An 11,206-nucleotide genomic window follows, 5' to 3' on the forward strand; every position below is an offset into this window, starting at 1 on the left:
CCATTGCCAAACAGAGCCTTTGATTCCCCTCTCCTTCATATTGCTTCCAAGAAGAAGACCAGTGGAAGATTCAGCCGCTTCTTCTTCTGATCATTGATTTTAGAGTTCCCAAATTTTATCGATGTTCAATCCTTTCGATAAGCTGCTGAAGTTACACTAACCTTTTTCTATTTCGTTGCTCTCTGTTCCCTTGCCATCATCTTCCACGACTCCCCCTCTTTTTCCAACAGCATCCCCCAAATTAGATTCCCCAGTACCCCTAAAAGAGAGCACACCAGTTATAGCGGATTCCTCTCGAAACAGGGCAAGTCACTATATCTCCTTTACTTCAGACTTTGTCAGCTGCCAAGACATGTGGATATTGTTCTCATGAACCTTCTTTTTAATTGGTACATTCTGGAATTTGCTGGATTAACATGTTCAATGGGGATGCAGTCTTTGAGACAACTGCAGAGATTCCTCCCATCAAAGGCAAAGGCATATGAACCCTTCTTCTCCATGTCATGTAGTGATAATGTATCTTCTTCAAAAATGTTTTGTCCCGCATACTATGTCTACCTTGTTCTCGTGTAACCTCTATCTTCATAACTTAAATGTCGGCTTCAACAAAGTTTCCTTTGATTCCACAATTCCCTGCACTTTTCTTAGAGATCATCATTGAAATTATCAGCTTGATAATGACCTTTGGCATCAGTTTTTCATATTTTTCTAACACACACACATCATGCATCCAAACAGAAACACACACACTAGCGGAATGTATACATTGGATGCGGGTACTGAAAGGACGGATTATCGTAATGCATCAATCACAGACAATGAATCACACACGGAAAAATAACACAAATAACACAAATGCACAACAAAAAAAATGGAGGTGTATACGGCTCGGATGCGCAGCAGCACGACACCGTGATGGCTTGACTAATGATGCGAGCTACTCTATTACCTTTATTTTGTTTAGCTCTACTAGAGGGCATGAATGATAGCCGCTTCACCTACTGCAATCATCCATTCCTCTCCACCACCACCCTTTTCAAGTTTGCCTAAATCTCAAGGGGTATCTCCACAGCCGTCAATTCCTTAATAAATCTATTAAGTCCCCCTTCTTCACCTCACTCCGATGACAAAGATTAAAACTTCTATCACGACTATGTAACTTTATAATATTTTTAAAAATTAAAAAAAAATGAAAAAAAGAGGGAAAAAGATATCACATGTAGCCACCGCAAGTTGCACATCGGCCACAATCACTACACCTAAGGGTTCTCAAGTTAGGTGCGTCCGGTGGCTCCGATTGGCTGGCTCAGTCCCTAACCCCCTAGCCTCATTTTAATTCCCCCCTTCATGCTTAGGGAACATCAAGGGTAGGGAAAACCTAGCGAGGTAACACTTACTTATGGTTCGACTTGTCACCCTAAGCCCCCCTTGCACCACAACTCCCTTATGCACCAACTAGGTCCTCAAGTGTGGGACACAACCAATGGCTTGCCCAAGGCCCATTTCCTAGTTCCACAAGCACCGACATCGTGCACTCCATGGTAAGATAGACACATCCCTAGGTAGTGGACCTTATTTCCTCCCCAGGTACAAACAGAGGCTCCCACCACCAACTCTAGAGACCCCATCATACATGCAATGTCCTCCCCATGTTATATGACATGTCACCATGTAGGCACAAAAAAGCCAGGGGCAGACGCAATAACCCCAATCAAAAAGTGAATGAAGAAGCTCATTTGGAACATCGCAAGAGAAGACACCGCAAGGGGCCAGGCGACGAATCCATCTAACACCATATTCAATTTTAAAGCTAGATCCGCCCATTAGCCTCTCCCCACGTAGGGATTTGTCCAACTTTATATTCAATTCCAAAGGAATAAATCCCTCTAGCACTAGGGATCATATCCAAGGGACTTTCAAGTCCACAAATCCCTCCAAGACCAAGGCTCATTCCAAACTCCAGGGCCTTTCAACTCCATAAATCCCTCCGATAGGTCCATAAATCCCTCTAGTACCATGGATCATATCCAACACAAGGGCCTTTCGGTTTCATAAATCCCTCCAGAACCTGGGATCATATCCAAAGCAAGGGCTTTTCAGTTCCATAAATCCCACCAACACACTCCCTAACATGACTTGTATACAAACTCAAAAAGCCACCTCGCTACCGCAGCAACACCGTTTGACTCACCACATAGCAAGTGCCATGGGACAGGCACTCAAGTAGGAGGGGGGTAATGTTGACCTTGAGACAAACAAGGTGGAAAATCCAAAAAATTTGAAGCAGAAGGCAATGGCAAGGAAAAAGTAGAATGGAGAACAAAGGCACGCCAATAAAAATCGGGAAATACAATAAGTGTGAAAAAGTCCTACATCAAGGAGAGGAGCATAAGAAAAAGTGCAAGTCAATACTTTCATAAAAGAGCGCAAGGTGCACCTTGATTTATTTTAAGCGGGCGCTGACCCGCGAAATTTGTAAAGGTAGATGGGCGGTAGGAAGGAAGGTAAGAAGATATGAGAACAATGGAAAAAATGGCTTAGGCTATGGCTGGCTATGTAACAAGGGGATGACTGCTCAAAGGGGATTAAGGGCTTCAAAGTTCAAAAGATGAATGAGAGCTCATTCTTTGGTGTGTGGCAAACTCTTCTTCTTCTCTTCTTCTCTTCTCTTCTTCTCTTCTCTTCTCTTACTTTCTTGTGAGTGCTTGAGGGAGGGGGTTTGAGTGAGTGAGGGAGTGAGTATGTGAGGGTGAGGGATCGTGGAGGTGAAGCCCTCCTCCATCTCCTCTCTTCTTCTTCTCTTCTCTTCTCTCATCTCACATGTGGCTATGGAGGATGGAGATTGGAGGTGGAGGTTTAAGGATGCTTGAGTTTGTTTTAAGAATCATGGATCTATCGGAGTGCTTGAGAGAGGAAGCAACTCAATCAGGCATCAAAGGTAAGCTCACTACATTTGTAAGAGGTATGTCGTGTCCGCTATGTGAGAGGTAGCCATTAGTGCTCGCTTGAAACGCTTGAACAATAAGCGGTCCGTGGGTCTTGGCGGTTACACCTCTACACCCACATCTACTGAGGAGAAGGTAGGTATGCCAAGGAGGTCTTAGAGAATAGAGGAGCAAATAAGGGCTTTTTCTCACATAATCAATATCATGGCCTTGATGGCTAAGATTATGAGAGAAGTAAACGAGCCAACTAACTTGGAAGAAGCACTTATATATTGATCATGGAAGGCAATTATGCAAGCTAAGTATGACAACATAGTGAAGAATGACACTTAGGAACTAGTGGATTAGCTACCAGAGAGAAAGATTATTGGAACCAAGAGGGTCTAGAAGGTCAAGTACACGGCTCATGGAACCTTAGAAAAGTACAAAATGAGACTAGCTACACAAGGATTTTCAGAGGTTGAAGGGTTTTATTTTCAAGATTTATTTGCTTCAAGTGAGAGGAGAAAAAGGAGAGAGAGAGAGAGAGAGAGAGAGAGAGAGAGAGAGAGAGAGAGATGGATATGGCCCTAAAAAGAGATAGATGGAGAAAAAGAGGGGGGATAGAGAGAGAGGGAGAGAAAATGAGAGAGAAAGAGAGATATGGAAATGGGCCTGCAAATGCCCTAAAATTGCGTCATTACTAAAAATACCAATAATAAAAAAGTTGAGGAGTTCTAGCTATGAATAAGTATGTGTTGAGATTTATCCTCAACTCATCTCATTTTGATTTCCTTTGACATAGAGATTTGAGGTTCCTTTATAGAATGTTTAGCATACAACATTTATTTGCTCATTCATTCTTTGAGTTCTCTTCATCTTGAGTTTTGCATTCTTCTTTGTGTTTGTAATACCCATTGAGTTTCTACATCCCCTTTCTGCATCCCCACTACGTTTATTCATACCATGTTCTTGCAATACTATATAATAACACTTCATGACAAAAAAAAATTAGTAGTTGTTCATAGCTCATTCCACTACTTTGACGAGAGCTATTGATTCCATTTCTTATTTATTTTTGAGGTAGAATTTAGGGGCTATTCCTTTTCTTGCCATAAAATGGATTTTTGTATATTACAAGAGATAAGGGGCTTTTGTGATGGGGGGCTAAAACTCACACATGTTGCATATGCAAACAATATCCTTGGTGTCACATATGCAACACAATTTTGTGCTGTGATACATACTGATTGATGCTTATATGACATACTTCATAATGGAGATACATATATCAATAAACTTGAAATTTCCACTTATGTGATGCTTGAAACATTGCACCACCTAAGCAATGGCATCACTTAAAAAGTTGTTATTGTTGTGAATTACTTCTTCTCACGTCATCCTTCATCTTCTTCTTGTTCTTTGTTGATCACAAAGTGCCTAGAGTGAGGAATGAGCTAAAATTGAAGGTGTGTTGAAATTGAAAGTGATGGGCAAGTTGAGGTTGAAAGTGAAGGTAAAATCTTCTCAAATCCTAGATATTTAAAATGGGACTTTGATTTTCTCTAAGGTGTCAAGCTTTTATGTATTTGTGACTACCACTGAAAATGAGAATGTTGAGGATGAAGTTGGGTAAGAGTAGTTTTATGATCATGTGCCTACACCTTTCCTTTTGATTTGATTGGTAGTATTTCTTTTTATCTAAGTGGTAGTATTCCTTTTAATCTAGGAGGAATTATTGATGAGCCACATGCTGACACTAATTGTTCCATGTCCATGGATGCTTGGATAGGTTCTAAGAGTCATAATACACTTCATATGAAGGGTAATATTCATGAAAAGAATGTGTTTATTTGAGAGACAATCATGGAAATACTCACATTTTTGTGAATAAGTTGGTTGTAGAAAGATTGAGTTATCTTCCCACTAATTTACAATAGCACCTAAGAGTTCAAGTAGCAAATGATGAAGAAAAAATCATCACTCAAATATGCCCACAAATTTCTTTATGGTTGGCTAAAATTTAGGAAGCAAAAGTAAATCTGGTTACTTTGGGAACGGGGCCCATAGATGTTGTACTCAAATGTGATTGGTTGATGTCCTTAGGAAACATTACTGTGGATTTCTCATAGTTATATATGGAGTTTATCTTTGATAGATAGCCTATCCATTTGTAGGAAATCTCTAGTAACTCCGGTTTTCAAATTATCATCATTCAACAACTCAAGGAGTACAAAAGGTACTCACACTTTTTTGTCTTATAGCTTAATAAAAAGATTGAAGATCAATCCAAAAATTCTATAGATCATCCACATTTGAAAGCTCTTCTTGAGGAGTACATGGATTTATTTAAAGTACCTACTTCATTAACTCTTAAGAGAGTAGTAGATCACCCTATCGATTCAAAGCCAAACTCAAAGCCAGTCACCCTATAGATTATCTAAGTGTGAGCATGAAGAAGTATCCAAGTAATTCAAGGAACTTTTAGAGATGGGGCTCATTGAATCTAGTGCATCTCTGGTCGTGTTAATGAGGAAGAGAGATGGATAATCAGGACGTATATTGACTACATGGATCTAAACAAGATCATAATGAAGAACATGTATCTAATACCTAGAGTTGATGATTTTCTTGATGAGCTCAAGGAGGCTAGATTCTTTACCAAGATTTATTTAAGGTAAGGGTATCATCAAATCCATATGCGAGAGGGCAATTCAATTAAGACTACATTTAGGATTGATCATGGGCTATACTATTTTCTAGTGATCCCATTTGTGCTTACTAATACTCCAACTACCTTTGAGAGTTTGATGAACAAGATTTTATAGCCTTTCCTCTTTTGGTTTGTCCTAGTATTCTTTATCATGACATGTTGATTTACAACAACAATCTATAGGACCATTTATCACATATAACAAAGGTTTTTGATGTATTGAGACATTGCAATCTCTTTGCTAAGGAGAGAAAGTGCTCTTTCGTGCAGACTAAGGTGAAGTACTTGGGCCATATTGTTAGTGAAAAAGGGATACAAACTGACCCTAAGAAAATGAAATGTGTTAAAAATTGGCCAGTACCTACTACCATTACTTTACTTAGAGGGTTTCTTATTCTATCATCATTTTGTCACCAATTCATTAAGCATTATGCAGCTATTGTAGCTCCTTTGACAAACAAATTGAAAAAGGAAGCTTTCTCTTAGGATGCACTAATTGCAAATATTAGCTTCAACAAGTTAAAGGAACTCCTTACTTTTTCTCCTATTCTAGTATGTCCAGATTTTTTGAAAGAGTTTACTATACAGTGTGATGCTAGTGGCCATAGCATATGGGTTGTTTTGTTATACATGAGCATTGAGCTCTTGCCTTTGAAAGTCAGAAGCTTACAAATAAGGAAATGGCTATGAATGTCTGTGATAAAGATGTCAAGATTGTGGGAGAGAAGGAAGGAGTCTCACGTGTAGCTTTCTCACTTGCACAATGGGGGAATACACACAAAGGTGGAGGCTAAAAACAGTTTTCCTCTTCTTAGTTGTGTAAGCCAAAAAGAACACTAGTACAAAGAAATAGAAGAACCCTATATATGGGTCTCAAACCAAACTCAACTAACTAAGGTGGCATACTAACTGAGCCACGAACTAGAGTAGATAAGGATAGCTGTCATCTAGCTATTATTCATGGGCGGTGTACCAATCACATCTGCAGCTAACAAGTCGGTGACATAAATGCACAATGGTCACTCTGGCATATCACGAGTGGAGCTCGATATCTCAACACTCCCCCTCGAGCTCAATCCCAATTCATGCACACAAAGTAGGTCTCTGAACTTGCGCAGCTTCTCTGCACCCAATGCCTTCGTGAATATGTCAACTACTTGATCCTCTGTGCTGACATAAACTAGATCAATAAGACCTAGTAAAACCCTCTCCCACACATGGTGATAATGCACCTCTATTGCCAGGAGGCATATTCCACGGTGGATTCCGTGAGGTTTTACGGTGGATTCCGTAAACTTAGATGACCGGGGCTCATACACAAAGAGGATTCTTTGTGTGAGAAGTTGAAGGGGACGCCTGTCCTTTTCAGGCGTTTCATTAATTTAGTGTGTACATGGGTGATTCCATAGCGGGTGATTCCGCAAAATGCATATTAAATTAATAAGTTTATGAGTTTAGAGTGCGCACTCGTAATAAATCAAGGTTAGGATTGATGCCAGGAGGCATATTCCACGGTGGATTCCGTGAGGTTTTACGGTGGATTCCGTAATGGGTGATTCCATAGCGGGTGATTCCGCAAAATACATATTTAATTAATAAACGTTTATGAGTTTAGAGTGCACACTCGTAATAAATTAAGGTTAGGATTTATTTCTAACCAGTTGATTTATTTATGTAGCTGAAGACTGCTAGGTATTCACTTTTGTCGGATTAATTGTATTATTTTACTAACGATTGTGAATGCTTCAGTTGATGTGTAGAGATAGCAGCAGTGGCGGAGGAAAGCATTGGAGTCTAGCGAGTATTCGACCTTTGGATTATATTTTGATAGGCGCCACGCCTATATTTTGTTTTGTCTATTGAGGCATTGATTATTGATTATTATTTTGTATGCGCCTATGCGCACGGATATGTTATTTCTATTTGGACATTGTGTTGGGCGTGCCAGATTCCATGGGCACCGTCCATTAGCTTTATATCCTATTTTTGTAGAAAGCAAACTCAAAAGCTAATAGCTTGTCATATTTTTGTAAATTGGGCTATTATTGAGCATGAAGATGGAAATATACATAAAATACATGCTTTGTGAAGTGCTCACACAAGGCATGGGGGAGATTGAACCCAATTGGTCTCTTGCTTCTTGTCGTTCATGCTTTTACATTGTTTTTTGTGCAAAAAAGTAGAGTTCATTGTTCTTGGGGACCTTCCGGGATTCACTACGTGAGCATACTACGACCGATCTGCGCACCAACCTCAATGTGCTTTGTTCTAGCATGATAGACTGGGTTATTTTCCAAGTGTATACTGCTCATGTTGTCACAATAAATGACAACTGGCCCATCTGTAGGTTGATGCATATCATAAAGTAGCTTATGCAACCAAGCTACCTCACATGCAGCCATTGTTGCACCCCTGTACTCAGCCTCTGTGCTCAACAAGGCAACTGTAGGCTGTTTCTTGCTGCTCCAAGTGAGTGCAGCACTCCCAAAAGAGAACACATATCCACTGGTAGATCGTCTATCAGAAATACTATCAGCCCAATCAGCATCAGTGTATCCATGCAACTGAATCTGAACCCCAGTCTCATAAAATAGTCCATACTCCAATGTGGAGTTCACATACCTGAGTATGCATCTAGCCGCATCCAAATGCAGTTCCCTTGGAGCCTACATAAACTGACTTACCAATCCAACAGCATAGCTCAAATCTGGCCTGGTAATAGTCATATAAATCAAACTTTCTACTATGTGTCTATACATAGTAGGGTCTTCCAGAAGCTCACCTGCATCTGCGCTCAGCTGAACATTCTGCTCCAAAGGATTTGAAATAGGCTTACAGCCTGTCATCCCATATTTGGACAGCATGTCCAATCCATACTGCCTCTGCAAGAGCCGTATCCCACTTGGCGATCTAATCACCTCAATGCCCAAGAAATAACACAGATCTCCCAAATCCTTCATCTCAAACTTCTTAGCATTTTCACATGAAGGATATCTTCATCACTATCACCTGTGATAATCAAATCATCAACATAAATGACAAGCAACATAATAAATTTCTCTGTTTTTCTCACATAAAGTGAGAAATCTACCTTGGAAATCTGAAAGCCAATAGTGACAAGATATTGTCCTATCTTGTCAAACCATGCTCTAGGTGCTTGCTTCAGGCCATACAAGGCTTTCTTCAACCTACAAACAAACTCAGGATGAACAGTATGCACATAACCTGGTGGCTGCTCCATATAGACCTCTTCTTGAAAATCACCATGCAAGAAGGCATTCTTTACATCCATTTGATGTAAAGACCATCCCTTTGATGCAGCCATAGCAATGACTGCTCTTACTATTGCCATTCTTGCAACCGGACTGAATGTTTCTTCATAATCAATGCCATATGTTTGTCCATACCCCTTGACTACTAATCTTGCCTTGTATTTGTTCACAGAACCATCTGCATTGTGCTTCACCTTATAAACCCATTTACAACCAATTGCATTCTTATCTTTAGGCAAAGGTACCAATTCCCATGTAGCATTTGCTTCCAAGGCATCCATTTCTTCATCCATGGCTTTCTCCCATTTTTCGTTTCCCATGGCTTGGTCAAAAGAAGTGGGTTCTGGTTCTTGTATCACTTTGACTATATAGGCATAGTGAGTGGCTGTAAATCCATTATATTTCAGCCTATCCATAGGATACCTAGCTCTAGTAGACCTATCCAAAGTAGTCTCACTTCCAGATGCTCTCAAGACATCCCTGGTCTTCCTTAATCCTGGTGTAACAACAGATGGAATACCCAACTCATCATCAATGCTCTGTTCTGAGCCACTGGATTCACCATCCACATAAGAGTGACCTGCATTCACATCAAACATGGGCTGATCTACCTTCTCTTTTCCTTTTCGTGATACCTGCATACCACTATCTGCATTTCTTTGAGGAGATTCTCCTGATCTCAGTCTACCTGTCCATGGCGAAGAATGTGAACCACTGCTAGAGGACACTCCAAGTCCACTAATATCTTGTGACTGCTATTGTGAATCCTATGAAACATTACCATTTTGTGCATCTACATTATCAATCACATTTACTGGTTTATACCAGCTACTCATCTCATCAAAAGCAACATCTCTGCTCACTGTAAACTTACGAGTAGAAGGGTTATAGCATCTATACCCTTTCTACTGAGAGTAACCAATAAAGATGCACTTCTCAACTTTTGGATCCAACTTGGATCTCAACTCATCTAGCACATGAACATAGGCAATGCAACCAAAAATTTTCAAATGAGAAATATCTGGTTTCCTACCAGTATACCTCTCCTCTGGAGTCATGCCATGTATTGCTGCAGTGGGAGTCCTGCTCATTATGTAGACTGTTGTAGCAACTGCCTCAGCCCAGTAAAAATCTAGCAGGTCTTTTTCATTGAGCATGGCACGAGATACCTCTCCAATATGCCTGTTTTTTCTTTCTGCAATTCCATTTTGCTGTGGGGTATGACTACATGAATATTGCTACTTTATGCCATGCTCCTGCAAGAACCTTACAAACTCATTTGAGAGGTACTCTCCCCCTCCATTTGAGCTTAGGCCTTTTATTTGCAGGCCTGTTTCTTTTTCAACCATAGCTTTAAGAGTTTTGAAATGCCCAAAAACTTCACTTTTCTTTTTCATAAAATACACCCAAACTTTTCTGCTTTAGTCATCAATAAAAGTGACAAAATAATGATAGCCTTTAATAGATGTAGCTTTAGTAGTCCATACATCAGAGTGGATTAATTCCAATGGCTTCTTACTCTCTTGAACATGTCTAGGAAATAGTTTCCTTGCCTGTTTTCCAAATTGACAGGCTTCACATACCTTATGCATTTCTACACCCTTGAATTTAGGCAATCTTGCAACAATATTTTGGGCCTGCATTGATTTAAGTCACTTTACATTAACATGATCAATACATTTATGCCAGATATCAATATCTGCAACTAAACCGGTCCCATGTGCAAATATTGCTGCACTCAATTCAGGCATGTCTGCATGTAACGTAAACATTCTGCCCTTCTTCTTTCCTTTCGCTATCAAGCAACCTTTATTTTTCATATCCTCAACAAAGCATCCATGAGGATTAAATCTGACCTGCAAGCCCTGCTCAGCCATTTGACCAATAGAAACCAGATTCTTGGTGATATTCGGGACATGAAATACATCTGACAGGTATTTCTTTTTTCCATCCTGCATAGACAAAGGAAATTTTTCAATCTGCACAATAGGATGTGCAGTATCATCACTAGTCTCCACAAATCCTAATTTTTCCATTTTCCTTGCATCCTGCATCCATTCTGCATGACCTGTCATGTGGTTTGACACACCTGAGTCAACATACCACACCATTGCTTTCTTCTGCACTTGTTACAGAATTGTTCATGTGTTGCACCATAAACAAATGCTCATTTTTATCATCACCCTGTCTACTAGAAGATGCATAATTCCCTTGTTGCAATTTTCCATTCATGATGTCATTCTGCTTTTTATAGCAATCTTTAGCCATATGATCCATTTTACCATAGTAGTAGCATT

The sequence above is a fragment of the Lygodium microphyllum genome, chromosome 15 (genome assembly GCF_053477565.2).
Source record: "Lygodium microphyllum isolate KBCC chromosome 15, Lygodium_microphyllum_v1.1.10, whole genome shotgun sequence".
NCBI classification, from domain to species: domain Eukaryota; kingdom Viridiplantae; phylum Streptophyta; class Polypodiopsida; order Schizaeales; family Lygodiaceae; genus Lygodium; species Lygodium microphyllum.